This window comes from Dama dama, chromosome 19, assembly GCF_033118175.1.
Source record: "Dama dama isolate Ldn47 chromosome 19, ASM3311817v1, whole genome shotgun sequence".
In the NCBI taxonomy this organism is placed as follows: Eukaryota; Metazoa; Chordata; class Mammalia; order Artiodactyla; family Cervidae; genus Dama; species Dama dama.
Window position 1 is genome coordinate 83,413,373 of NC_083699.1, and position 14,960 is coordinate 83,428,332.

A 14,960-nucleotide genomic window follows, 5' to 3' on the forward strand; every position below is an offset into this window, starting at 1 on the left:
ATTCCCCTGGAGAAGGAAATGGCAATTCACTCCAGTATTCTTGCCTGGGAAATCCCATGGTCCGAGGAGCCTGGCGGGCTCCAAAGAGTTGGACTTGACTTAGCAGCCATAGTTGCTTTCCAATGTTGTGTGAGTTTCTACTGTACAGCCGAGTGTCCAGTTATCCTTCACTCGTCTTTTTGGTTACCCAGTGAAGGTCCTCATGTGCCAGGTGCCTATATGGTGCATCCATGCCTCTGTCAAATGACAGGACCAGAGTCTAGCATGGATCCCTGAGGCAGAAATTCCAGGGGCTGGGGCCTGTGCGTCAGCCCCACCACTCTCCCACTCTCTGCTGTAGAGGGAGGGGCAGTCATCCTGCCAAAGCTGGAGTGGGGCAACTCTGCTCCCTGGGGAGGGCTGGAGGAGGGGAGAGTTTCCCCACCCTGCTCTCCCTCATAATTTGCCCTCAGGCGGAGATCAGAAGCATGTTTATCCCTGCACAGCACTTTCAAGAACTTGCTCCTCCTCTCCTAAGTGTGGCAGGCCTAAAATAGGGATACTTTTCCCTTTCAGTATTCTTGTTGCATTCAGGAGTCAGTGCTCCAGGTTAACCTCTAATTATGCTAGAACTTTCTTCTGTGTTGGGTAATGTTGCCCAGATTGCTCCGAGTAAGGACCTTTCCTTTACCTCCTCTGACCAAACGCCTTCCGCCCACCCCAGTATAGAAAGACACGGAGGAAACATTTCATACATATTTGCAGTTTGATGGGCAGAAAAAAATGACTGAACTCCAGGTAGAATTTCTTAATTCTGGCCTTGCAGTATATATAACCTTTGCTGGATAAAGAAGAAGAATGAAAGTGTCTTCTAGATCAAAGTTCTGAGGTCAATCAATGCTTATAGATTTTAACTGAGAAAAAGCTCATCCTTTTGTAAATTGATTTTTTCCCAGATCTCTCTGGGTTGATATGAACAGAAATGATTCCATTTCTGCTGACTGGAGTCCCAGTCTTCCTTTTGTGGTACCCCTGTACTGATTTCTGAGGTTCCTCTGTGTGTCCCTGTGAGCCTGATAAACATTGTTTCATGCACTTCTTTAGAAGCCACTTAGGCCCAGTCTCTGCTTCCTGGATATCCAGGCTAAGGACCAGTCTCCATGATTGCCAAAATCCAGGTTCTCACAGCTTCCATCCTGAAAATATTCCCCTCCACTCTCATGGACCCTCTCTTACTGGCCAGCCTCCCTCTGCAGATAAACTCTTGGAAATAAAAGTCTGGGATCCCAGCTTCCAACTCCAGCGTACACACCCTATAAATCCATCCAGCCCCTGAAGAAGGCCACCTCGAGAGAAGGTAGGGCAATGACAGATGTGGAGCTCATTGCTATATAGCACCTCTCTCTTCTGCTTCTCACATGACATCTCCCTTTTATCTCTCCATCACTTGACCTGATGTGCTTGAGCCAACAGAGCTGATTCCTGGGATAAACAGGAGCATCCAAGAGCCTTCACTCTGCACACTGTAGACTTTCACTGCCCACTGCTCACCCATGTCCTGAGTCCAGCTCCTTAAACTCAGGCCTCCCAAGCTTTCCTCTCTTGCACTGGTATAGCTGGCTCTAAGTTAGGCACACCTTTCTAGCCCCTATGTCCCACCACAATCTCCGCATCTTACCCAGAGTGGGGAGGTGAATGCAGGGCTTGTCAGGATGTCAGGGTGTGGAGGAATGTCACCAAATCAGAGTCCCAGTTGCCTGTAGAGGTCTGGCCAAGAGCAGCTCAAGGACGCATTGTCCAGCTCCAGGCTCTGGTTGGCAGGGGCCAGCAATGTGGTAAGAGGACCCAGAGGCCGGGCTGGCTGGCAGCACAATGCTAGGCAAAACAAGTGTAAATAAACCTATTATTTTATTGAGCCTCATTATATATTTGATTTATTGTGTGCCAGGGAAGTACTGTATGAAAAAGTCAATTTGTTGGCTTTTATAATCTCATTAGGGTTTCCTTTTAAAGCATTCTAATTGGAGGTGCCATCTGTTCTCTTAAAAAGGCATTGCACATCACCAGTGTAAATAATTTTTCAGATACAAGGAGCATATCTGGAGCTGTGGAGGCCAGGCACAGTGCTGCCCCATGGCCTAGGGTCTCAGCTGGTTCTGCAGGTGGAGCAAGGCAGTCAGCACGGGCCCAGCCAGCTGATAGAGGGTGGTGGGGGTGGGCAGGGCCCGGGTGCTTGTTCACTTCGCAAGTGCATACCTCTGTCCAGGCAAACAAAGGATGGTGATGGCCCAATGAGGTGCTGGGAGGAACCAGGCAAAGGGGAGCTCTGTCCTTCTAAAATACATAGGACGGCGGGTGTCTACAGTGTTCAGGTCTGGGATGTGATGGGGGAAAGGGACACAGTGTGGGAAGCCTCCAAGAGCCTAGGCCTCAGGCATGGTCTGTTGCCAATGTCTTTTAATGAGGTTGTATCAATAGTTGTTCACTGACAATACTGGACATTTTACAAAAAATTTTGTGGTTTAAAATGTACTGTTTTACAAGGCTAAAAATATCTGTAGTTTGCTAAAAAATTGATGTTTTTATGACTCTTGCTAATCTCGTGAAACAAGCGCCACATATATATTTATTGTATTTTTTATAGTGTTCAAAGTTTTAACTTATTCTAAATTAATCTAAACATTTAAAATGCATGACAACGTTCATAGCCCTGTGCGGGCATTTCTTTATTTTCTTTTTAATCTCCGGGGAGAACCTGGGATCTCCTTGACTGCCCCGGTGGCCCTAAGTGTCCAGCCCTGCTTGACAAAGTTCATGGATTCAGCAGGGTCTTGGATGCACCCCAAGGCTGTGTCAAAGGGCTGGGGTGGGCTTTTAGTGAAGTCAGAGAAGAGGGGCATAGGGAGCTGTGTGAATGAGTCTGTGATGATGTTATTGCTGCTAATCTTGGACACCCAGCTCCCTTCTTCCTTCTTCTCCATCCTCCTCAAGTCTCTGCCAGTCCTGGCATTCTGGATCTGCTGCTTCATACCTGGCCAACTGTCCCCTTGTCCTGCCATGGCCCCATGTGCTCATTTTCAGGAAGAAGCCTTGTTCTCAGCAGAGTTTGGCGGGAAGGAAGGGAGGACCGAGAAGACTGATGTAAGGGTTTAGGGTGCAATGCTGCAGCATGTCAGGGCTACCCTCAGACAGAAGGACAACCTAAGCCATGATGGGATCAGGTGAGAGCTGAGGCATGGCTAGAGGCAGGTCACAGATCACAGGTGACACCACCCCCACCCCAACCCCTGCTAACAGAACCCCTTGAAAGAAGCTAGGCTATATGAAGTGCTCAGTGAGGACCACCTTTAATGAGGAGGAATTATCAGTAGGCTACTTAGAGAAGTGGGCAGGAGGAGAGGTCAAAGGGAATGTCCAGCCCCACCAGCCAGGAAGGGTTGCAAAGGCTCTAGGCTGGGGAGCTGGGACTCTGAACATCAAGATTACTGACTTCAGCTGAGGAAGTTGCTCACCTTTCTCCTCCTGCTTCCTCCTCCTGAAGCCCCCTGCGGAGTCTTGGCACCCCAAATTGCCCCAATCTCCTTGAATAGGTCCTGGGAAAGCTGATTGAATCACTGATTTGCGTGTAGCATTGGGAAGGTGGGCTTGGCACTTCACAGACAGAAGTTTGAATCTTGTCTCTGTCTCTTACTGTTTCTGTGAATTGAACTAATCTCTTACCTTTCTTACGTTCTGTTGTTTTCTTCTCATGACCTCATAATAATGCATGCTTCTCTGGGTTGTTGTGAGGATTAAACAAAATCATATTATGGAGTCTTTGGCTCGGTGTTCATAGTAAACTGTCAATCAGTGTTAGAACTTGCTTTGGTTACATCCCTGGAAAGTGTGAAGATTGCAGCAGATATGGAAGCTTCCAGCATGATTGGAGATCTAAAAATAAAAGTGATGTCCTCAGGGGGAGAACAGGTTTGATGCCAGCCCCGAGTGTCACAGCAGGATCTATCGTGCAGTTCAGATCACAGTCACCATTCACCTTGGCCTGGAGCTCTCAATGAAAACAAATGAGAAGGTGACGGCCACTGGGAGTGGACAGGCCGTCGGAGAAGGGAGCCGCAGACAGAGCATCTGAGGATTCCAGGTGCAGCTCGCCTCCAGAACTGAGAGATGCTGAGAAACTGGGCAGGAGCGGTGGCTGAGGAACTGGGCTCTCAGTTCTCAGGGAGCAGGGACTCCGTGACCCCTCAGGGTCAGACCCACTTCTTTCGCAGGAGGGTCTCATGGTCCTGGAAGTGTGATGGGTGGGCCAGCAGGAAAGAGGTGTGAGCCAGGAATGCATGAGGAAGTATGCAGCCCTGTGAGCACCAAAATGCATGTCTTCAGTTTTAAGTAATTTCTATTTATGGGGGAAGAAATGGAAAGGAGGAATTTATGAAGCAGGTGAAAATAGATAATTATGTCTTATAAAATTGCTGTCTGTGAAAAACTATGTGAAAGGATTGGTGTAAAAATAATTGCCTTGTTACATTTCTGACCACAAAACCCCTTTTTTTCTCCATCACCCACATGGGAGAAACTTTGATGGATCACAGAGACAAGCTAGTGCTTGTCTTGTTTCTTTATTTCTTCTTCAAATGCACTGGGTTACCTCTGCAGTTTTGATCATAGAGGTGGAGTGTTAGAAGGGGCTCCAGAAATTATCGTCCTATACTGCTGTCCTCTCTCATGGGAGACACATTGGCGGCCAGTCCCTGTGGTCCTCCAGTGACCACCTTTGACTTTCCCCCTGACTCAGAGAGGCTGAGCAGCAAGGCAGGCATGTTGGGTGTAGATCCTAAAGTGTGTGGCCTGGGACATGTGACATCTTCTGTGAACTGGGGCTTCTTATTGGCTGAATTGGGCATGATGGAACTCAGATTAGGAGGTTGTGGGAACTAATGACAGGATGTCATGGCAGCCCCAGGATGAAAGCTCACGACTGTCTGCCTCCAGTGCCACGATGTCACACAAATTGAGAACTACACTTTGGTAGCTCTTAGGAGGATGTTGGAGATGGCCATGGGGTGATGGAGATTTGCTGTTGCTCTTGCTCTTGAATCTGCCTCCCATAGCAAAGGAAAAGAGTCCACTCTTCCTTCTCTCATCTCTGCCTATTCCCATTTCTCTCTGTTAAGCTCATGTTTCATTCTTTGTTGGCAGCTGTTAACCTCTTTCATCCCAACTGTCCCAGGGCAGCAGAGTGGTCCCTATGATAGAGGGAACATAGTCCTTGGATGGACTGCCCAGGAGTGTGGCATTGCCCAAACTTGGTCTTTCCAGGCAGGATAAAGAAGAGGGGAGCAGGACTCAGGGAATGGAAAGGGCCTTGAGATGACAGAGAAAGAAGGAACTCCTCTGCAGCCAGTTCTGATAGTCTTCATGCCTCTGTGAAAAGTCTGTAAGGCCATCAGATCATAACCTTCTTCCACCGATCCTGGGTCCTGCTGGCTTATGCTTGACAAGATGGCCAGTAATGGTTTCCTTTATAGCAATTGTTTTTAGATGCAGTGATTGGACAAGCAGCCTCAGTGTCACCAGGGAACTTGTTAGAAATACAAATTCTCACCCCTCTCTAGACCTCCTGAATGAGGTACTCTGGGAAGGGGGAGTAGGGAGAAAAGGAGGCAGAGAGCTGAGTGTTAACAAGCCCTCCAGGTGATTCTGAAGCTCACTAAAGTCTGAGAACATTGCTTTAGAATTAGGTCATGTTTCTCTGTCCTCTGCTTTATGACTCCTGGGGAAAAAGGCCACTGAGTGAATTCCTGCCAAGTGGAATCAAAGCACCTGCTCCTCCCCACCAGTGTCTTGTGTAGCAGACTGGAGAGATGGGGGGTTGGGAGGGTATGAATACATACCCGAGGAAGAAGAGAAGAGGAGTGGGTGTGATGTGAGTGTGTGTCTGTGTTGAGTGTTTCAGGGGAGGATCTCACTAGTTCTCAGAACCACCCTCACCTGCTCTGACTCAGTTTCCATTCCATTCTCTGTCTTGGGTGGTGGGAGCAGTGATGGAGGAGAGAGAGTAGAGATGAGAGAGCACCGCCTGGCTGGAGCAGGCTCAGGGAGGATGGAGGGGAAGCTGCAGCAGAAGCAAAGTGACTGGTGACTGGTGGGGACTGGTCTCCTGAGCTCAGATGGAGGATCAGGTGAGTAGAGTGATGGGGTGATGGGTCTCACCCCTCAGATGGTCCTTCTCACCACCTAGTGAGAAGGTCCAGAGGTAGCCTCTGGGTGTCATCATTTCAGGGAGGGACCCTTTAGTCCAATAGAGCAGGAAGCTTCCCCTAGGGCGACAGCCCTCCACAGGGCACAGGAATCCAGTGTTATAAACTGGGGACTGCTTGCTCACATGCCGACACATTGGGGATGATTTTAAATACTTCCCCAAAGCCAACCTTTTCAAAAACACGTTTCTCTTCGTCTAGGAGTTGCAACCTATTGAAAGAGGGCTACTTTACTCAAGGTTAGTTTTACTCATTCATTACTGATCAGGGCTTTAGGAAAAGTTCCACAGTGTACCCCTTTCTGTAGGTAAAGGAGCTCCTTGATTTACCCTGGTATGTGATCCACGTAAAAACATATCATTTGTACTTTTGAAGTGGAGGTAATGTGTGTTTTCCTTGAGGTGAAATTCCAACAAGGGTCACGGAGGAACAAGTGTCATGGGGTAAGCTGTTTCTCTGAGCACCTGGGTTCGGATAGTGTATACACCTGGATGTAGAATTGAGGGCATGCGACAGCGAGCTGAAAGCTATTTATAGCTGTCACTGCTGTTTCAAGAAGGGTCAGCATTGCCTGTGTATTTGGGCTTTCACACTTCTATAGTCTACAATTTCTTTTCACAGTTGTTGGGCCCAAGTGAATATAACTCTTAGGAGGCATCATGTAGTTCTAAGTTTTAAGCTAATAGCTGGGCATAAGCGCTGACATTTCTGTTTCAGTTTTTCATCTTAAGAACATTTCGTCTTATGGGCATTTGGAGTCACAGATTATTAACACTTCGAGTGGCCTTCTAGGCCCTGCCTCTCAAACTCCTCCCTGGTGTCAGCCTCATCTGTCCAACAACCCTGAGAAGTGGTCATTTCATTTTTAGCTTTCTGAATATTTGTGATGACAAACAGCTGAATTTTTTTGCAGGGTGGCTCTACTCCATTGCTAGGCAGCCATCACCTATCACTGTAAGAGAGAGCTTCTGCACCTTGGATCAGGCACTGCCTTCCTCCCCTCCTCACCCCTGGTCCATCACTGAGGAGCAGTGTCCTGCAGGTGGAGCCTTTGGTTCCATTGCTTATGAACAACTTTCTCATCCTTCCTCAACCACCTACTGTAGGCCAAACATCATCTACTCCCTAATGTGCATGATTTCCTGAGCCTCAGTGTCCTGGCTGCCTATTCTGAATCTCTCACATTTATCAATCCAATTCTTAAAATATGGCAGCCAGAATGAAACATACGACCCTGACCTCCAAGCATGGTCCAAAGAAATTTGGTGGCTCTTCTGAGACTGGGATCCTGTTGATTGTTCACTTCGGTGTAGCCTCTCAAACCATGGGCTCCAATCAGACATTTTTACTTCCAAACATTCAAAGTTTTTGTTTGTCTCTTCGGGAGATACGGCCCATCTGGGTCTTTTCTTTCCCGCACTTACATGTATAACTTCAGACCTTTCAGCCTTACGGGTTTGGGCATGGTGCTCTTTCAAGTATACACCATTTTGAAAACTGATTTCAACTGAAAAGTATTAGCATAATTGGTTGAAAGTGTGGGCTTTGTGGTCTATGCTCTAGGGTTGAGTTCAAGCACTGCTCTGACACTTTCCAGCTGTGTGATGTGGGGCAAGTGACATAGCTCTCTGTCTCCATTTTCTCATTCATAAAGTGGGTGTAGTGTTAGCATCTGCCTCACTGTGTTGTCAAGGGTATAAATGGAGTAATATTTAGAACACTATTTAGAACAGTGTTTGGCATATAGGATGCAGTCAATGAAAGCTATTTTGTTTTACTACTATTATTGGAGTTGTACACTCTACTTTTGTGCTATTTTCAAAGCAGCTTGAATCCAAGCACTGGAATTATCATTTAGCTAACATTTCTTCCTTTGGTACACAAGTATCTGTGTACTTTTTTCAGTTACTGTCCTTGAAATCTAGGTACATTGTCTATATTCTTTTTCTCTAAAGGCTCATAAACTTTTAGACAAAGAAACAATGTCATTTGTCCTGACTTATACTTAGAGGAGCGCCAAAAAATTGGTGCTTTTAAATTGTGGTGTTGAAGAAGACTCTTGAGAGTCCCTTGGACTGCAAGGAGATCCAACCAGTCCATCCTAAAGGAGATCAGTCCTGGGTGTTCATTGGAAGGACTGATGCTGAAGCTGAAGCTCCAATACTTTGGCCACCTCATGCAAAGAGTTGACTCATTGGAAAAGACCCAGATGCTGGGAGGGATTGGGGACAGGAGGAAAAGGGGATGACAGAGGATGAGATGGCTGGATGACATTACCAACTCGATAGACCTGAGTTTGAGTAAACTCCGGGAGTTTGTGATGGACAGGGAGGCCTGGCATGCTGCGATTTGTGGGGTCACAAAGAGTTGGACACGACTGAGTGGCTGAACTGAACTGAATACTTAAAGGCCCATGCTGGGTTTTGTCACTGTTTCCTTAAGACTCAGAAAGCATTGATTTAACTATGAAGTTTCAGAAGTAGGAGGGGATTGAGGCAAAATTTATTCATTTAATCTACTCTCTTTTCTATTTTGAAAATCAGAACAAAGTTGTCTAATGCATGGCTGTAGGATTCACTGTTGTCCCGAATGCTCCTTGGTGGCCTTCAGGCAATGGCTTTGATGTCTAATTTGCAGGTTTTGGTCCCAGGCGGGGCTGGCCTGGGATGGACGCTTGAATTGGATGGCAGCTATGGCTCAGGGTTCTTAAATCTTCCCTGCTCTAATTCTCCTCCTCAAAAGAGGAGACAGTCAGAGGCACATGGCTGTACATCGTCTCTCTTCTGCCAGCATCTTACTTCATCCCCAGGAAAGAAGGTGCATGCTCTGAATCTTCTATTCAGATCTGTTCAGGTGTAGGGCTTTCTCTGTCCACTGGACTGGAAGCTGTTGACATAATAATCTGATTTTTTTTAATCCCCTCTGTGGGTTTACATGGTAGGTGCCCAACATAGCCAAGTGGTAAGAGGCCTGCTGTTGGGATCAGGCAGACCAGACTTCACTCTTGACTCTACCCCTGTGTTGCTGTGGTTACTTAACCTCTCTGAAACTCCATTTTTTTCCATAAAATGAAGATATTGTTTATCATTGTGCCAAGTTGTGATGACGTATATACCTAACTCAGCATCAGATGTATGGTAAGGTCTCAAAAACTTGTCTGTGTTTTGGTTGTTATGAATAAGGTTTGAGTCATATCTGGATTGCACATTCCAAAATCAGAACAGAAAATGTGGGGTGGGGGGGTGGTGGGGGGAATGGGCATTTTAGAGCAATTGCTTCTGGAGAGTCATCCTAGGTTGATTGGAATCTTATATCATCATGCCCATCTCGACCCCATCATGATGTGATCACAAATCCCTGTATTGCTGGTGCAGACCACCTTGGTCCCCAGCCACTCACAGGTGCTCCCCAGATGTGACTGGGGTCCTGGTTCCCCTAGTCCCTCCTTCTTCCATCCATGTAACCCAGAATCAGATCCTGATCCAATTCTGACACCAGAGGCCAAGCCCAAGTCCCCTAGGGGGGTTAGGTCTGGGACTCACTCCTAGACCTTCAGCCAATTTCCTCTTTGCAATCAGCTTTCAATTTCACCACTGCCAATCAGTCCTGGTACCATATGAGCGTACTATACCTCTCTGTTACTGATCATTAAGCTTCCCTGAGGGTTGGACTCAGAACCTACACTCAACTCCATTACACTGGGTGGGGTTCCTGGCTCCACCCTCTTTTTCATTCTGTGACCTTCTACCTGCCATTTTAGAAACCTGGCACTAGCCAACCCTTTCTCAAATCATGAGAGTGATCTTCTATATCCCGTGACTGGTGAAAACATGTGAATGAAACAAAGCAGTTAGAGCCAGAGACCCACAGATGTCACTGATGGCTTTGCTTGGGTGTGACTGAGACCAGGGGCTCCAGGTGTCTTTGACTCTCATAGAAGGAAGCCACTCTCAATTAGCATAAGGATGTATTCTGAACACTGTCCAAGTGAGCAAAGCTACCTGTGTAATTAGTGAAGTACATTGACTGGAATTGTACGAAGAGGTATTCCTGCCAGGAAGATTTCTGAATTGTATGGGAAATTGGGTAAAGTAGAAAGAAATGAGTCTTGTAGTCAGTGTGGGCTTGTCCATACTCTTTGAATTATGTGTGGCATAGGACCAGGACACTAGCATTTCGTAGTGATTTATTTTGAAACTCTGTGTTGGTCTTCTGAGAAAATTTCCATGCAATTGGCTGTAAAGTACACATTTGGAGCCAGACAACTGAGAATTCTTATGATGGGGGTTGGCTGTGGGCTTAAAGTCTAGACTCCCCAGTGGGTAAATGATCATGGATGATTTTGCACAGACAGAGCAGGCTCCAGTCTTAAGTCAACTGTGGAAGGACCAGTATTCCCTCCAACTTATGCCAGAAACTACCTCTGCCCAGCACAACCAAGGTGCTCTGACTCTGAGACCGCATTAAGAAGAGTGAATGGTCTCAGGGGTTGATGGGTAGAGGGCCAAATGCCACTTGGACACAAAGGTCCCTCTGTCCTCCCTTCCCATTCTGTAGAGAGAAGGTTGGGGCAATGGTGGTCATGATATGTTGCTTCCCCCTAGCTCCTCATGGCTATGGACTTATAGTTACAAGAAGATGTCTAAGGGGGTTTTTGAGCAGATCCTCTGGGTTATCACCAAGCTCTGCTCACCTTGTAAGTGACAGTAAAGGATGCTCAGCGTTGTTGAGTGGAAAGAGGCCAGCATGGCACTGTGTAGTGAGATTGAGATGCAGCTTGGTACAGGCTGGCTCTGCTGCATCAGACATGCCCAGAAGGTGGGCGGTTGGGGGAGGGGGCAGTGGGAAGCCAGGTCACCACCAAGCCCTGCCAGTGCTCAGTGAGGAAAGTTAGAAAGCCACTCTATTCCCCTCAAGGATGCTATTTGCTAGCCAGCACAGAGGAACTTTCACATGAGGTAAAAAGTCACTGTACTGTGAGCAAAGGGTAGGCTTTGTGGTCATGCCAGTGAAAGGGCTGCAAGCAGCTCTGTTCAGGTCAGTCACACCCATGCCTGCACCCCAAGCATGGTGAAGGCTATGCACCACCATAGCCTATGGTTAAGGCCCTTTCTGAGTGGATCCCAAGTACCATGTGCCTGGTATCCCTGGCCACAACCAACTAGATCAAGAGCACAAGCAAGTAACAGTACGTCTAACATGATAGCTGGTGCTGATAAAGCCCTGATGTGGATTTTCTCAATTACCCTCACAGAATATAAAGTGGTACTACTGTTATTCCCAATGTATAGATGAGAGAACTGAGGTCCAGCATGACTAGTGCCCTAGCTCATACATTTGTTCGTGAGTGGCAGGGCCCAATTTCTGCCCAGACCTGACCAGGTAGAGCTCCTTACCCTCAGTGCTAGGCTTCAATCCTTAGGAGGGCACTCCATTGCCTCTGAGATGGCCTGACCCCAAACTAATACTGCTGCCCATTTGAGACAGTGAAGGACTATGTGTGTGATTGGTCTAGTGTCATTTTGTGAGCTCTATGGAAGTGGCTTGGAATGACCTTCAGCAAGACTGGGGAAGAGAAGAGAATTGGTGGGTGGGGAAAGCAGAAGATGATGGAGGGGGGACAGTGGGTGAGAGGGGAGAGGGTGGAGGCACAGTCACCTCTGCTGTGTTATATAGTCCCTGATAGGTGGTCAACACAGCATTTCACTAATATAAATAAAAATGAAAATGCTCAGACATACCTTGAGGGCACACAAGCCTATATTTGTGGAGGAAATTAACCTAGAAATAGAATTGCTGGGTTGCTGGGCGCATGTACTCAGAAAGCCAATCAAAGTGCTGTCCCAGAGGACTAGGACTTGACCAAGTGACACCCCCACCAGTGGCGTGCATCTTGCTTCTACACCCACGGGCTCAACTGGATATTATCAAGACTCAGGCTTTTGCCAGTTTGACCGACCTCCTAAAAATTTTGACAGTATTTCCCTTAGTATAAATCACTGTCTTTTTCATACATTTATTGACAAATTTATTTTGTCTCCTGGAAATTGACTGTTTTTGCCCTTTTTCTGTTTTTAAAAATTGACTTCTAGATGCCTGTCAATTAAATGTGACATCTTGTCCCCCAGCCCTCTTATGTGTATGTGCCCAATCATGTCCAACTCTTTGTGACCCTATGGACCATAGCCTTCCAGGGTCCTCTGTCCATGGGATTTTCTAGGCAACTGGAGTGGGTTGCCATTTCCTCCCCCATTAGATCTTCCTAACCCCAGGATTGAACCCATGTCTCCTGCATTTCCTTCACTGCAGGTGGGTTCTTTACCTCTTGAGCCACTTGGGATTGTGCAGCCCTCTACTTATTTTTAACTCTATGAATACATTTTTGGCATTTTTGAGATTTTTAATTCTTGAGCTTAAATTTGACATTTTTTTATTTCTGGTTTGGGGGATTTCAGTCTTGACTTTTTGCCTGGATTTTGTGTATGTCTTCCCCACTTTAATATATAAAAACACTCTCATTTTATTTTAGTTCTTTACATGGTGTTTAGTTTTAGCTCCTTCCTTCATCTAAAACTTAGTTTGTGTAAGACATGATATTAGTATTCTTATTTCTCTTATTAAAAATAGCATCCCATCAGCTCCATCTGAATTATCCAAAATGTTAGTGAAATGCCTCTTTTGTTACAGACTAAGTGCCTGTCTGTACTCATCTTTATTCCTTACCATTGATTGTTTAGTCTTTTCTGGCACCAGTTCTAAGCTGTTCTGAAGATGGTAGCTTTGTTGTATATTTCAATAACTGGTAAAAGAAGTTTGTACATATTATTCATTGTCAAAATGTCTTGCCAACTCTTAAACAGTTTTATCTGCAAGATGAACTTTGAAATCAGCTTGGCACAACTCATTAATCAATCCTATTACATTGGGACTGGGAAAGCACTGAATATATGGGTTACTTTGGAGATGACAGTTATCTTTATGATCTGCATCCTTTCATCCAGGAGCATGTGTTCAAGTCTTCTTTTATGTCCTTAAGTAAAGTTTTATAGTTGTCTTCATACAAGCATTCTACAAGCCTTGTGAGATTTAGTCCTATGAATTTTATGGGATTTCTGGCTATTGTGAATAGGTAATTTTTTTCATTATATTTTTCAAATAGGTTATGATTACCATTAGCAAAGGACTTCCTGGTGGTGGGAATAGTGAGCTTCCCATCACTGGAGAAATCAAACAGAAGTTAGCCAACCAGGTAAGGACAGTAGAGGGCATTCACCACCAGGGACACACTCTAACCTCCAGGATTCCTTCCCATGCCAAAAATGAGTGTGTCTATGACATGTCAGAATCAGGACTTGATTTTGGATGACCCATACCTTTCTGGGAGGTACACCTGCCTTTTTCAACTTTTCTTTTTGTTCCCTTGACCTTGAATTGTTGTCTTAGGATCTGGGCCTTTTTGTACACCCAGAAAGAGGCAACACAAGTTTCTCTTAGAACCACATAGGGCGGTGCTGGGAGATTCAGTCACTCAGCCATGTCAGATTCTTTGCGACCCCATGGGCTGTAGCCCATCAAGCTCCTCTGCCCATGGGGTTCTCCAGGGAAAAGTATTGGAGTGGGTTGCCATTTCCTCACACAGGGGATCTTCCTGACCCAGAGGTTGAACTTGCGTCTCCTGTGTCTCCTGCATTGGCAGGTGGATTCTTTTTTTTTTTTTTAATTTCCATTTATTTATTTATTTTATTTTACAATATTGTATTGGTTTTTTCATACGTTGACTTGAATCCTCCATGGGTGTACATGTGTTCCTCATCCTGAACCCCCATCCCACCTCCCTCCCCATCCCATCCCTCTGGGTCATCCCAGTGCACCAGCCCCGAGCACCCTGTATCATGCATCGAACCTGGACTGGAGATTCGTTTCACATATGATAATTTACATGTTGCAATGCCATTCTCCCATATCATCCCACCCTCGCCCTCTCCCACAGAGTCCAAAAGACTGTTCAATACATCTGTGTCTCTTTTGCTGTCTCACATACAGGGTTATCACTACCATCTTTCTAAATTCCACATGTATGCGTTAGTATGCTGTATTGGTGTTTTTCTTTCTGGCTTACTTCATTCTGTATAATGGGCTCCAGTTTCATCCATCTTATTAGAACTGATTCAGATGAATTCTTTTTAATGGCTGAATAATATTCCATTGAGTATATATACCACAGCTTTCTTATCCATTAATCTGCTGGATGGACATCTAGGTTGCTTCCATGTCCTAGCTATTATAAACCGTGCTGTGATGAACACTGGGGTACACGTATCTCTTTCAATTCTGGTTTTCCAGTGTGTATGCCCAGTAGTGGGATTGCTGGGTCATATGGCAGTTCTATTTCCAGTTTTTTAAGGAATCTCCACACTGTTCTCCGTAGTGGCTGTACTAGTTTGCATTCCCACCAACAGTGTAAGAGGGTTCCCTTTTCTCCACACCCTCTCTAGCATTTATTGCTTATAGACTTTTGGATAGCAGCCATTCTGACTGGCGTGAAGTGGTACCTCATTGTGATTTTGATTTGCATTCTCTGATAATGAGTGATGTTGAGCATCTTTTCATGTGTTTGTTAGCCATCTGTATGTCTTCTTTGGAGAAATGTCTGTTTAGTTCTTTGGCCCACTTTTTTATTTTGTCTTTTATTTTTCTGGAATTGAGCTGCAGGAGTTGCTTGTA

At 45.8% G+C, this 14,960-nt stretch overlaps 1 protein-coding gene across 1 annotated transcript in view; it reads left to right on the forward strand.

Annotated features, from left to right (window-relative positions):
• The window catches only part of EPHB1 (EPH receptor B1), a 449,527-nt gene that overhangs the window by 292,810 nt on the left and 141,757 nt on the right, over positions 1 to 14,960 (forward strand). The gene's annotated exons all lie outside the window — the stretch shown is intronic.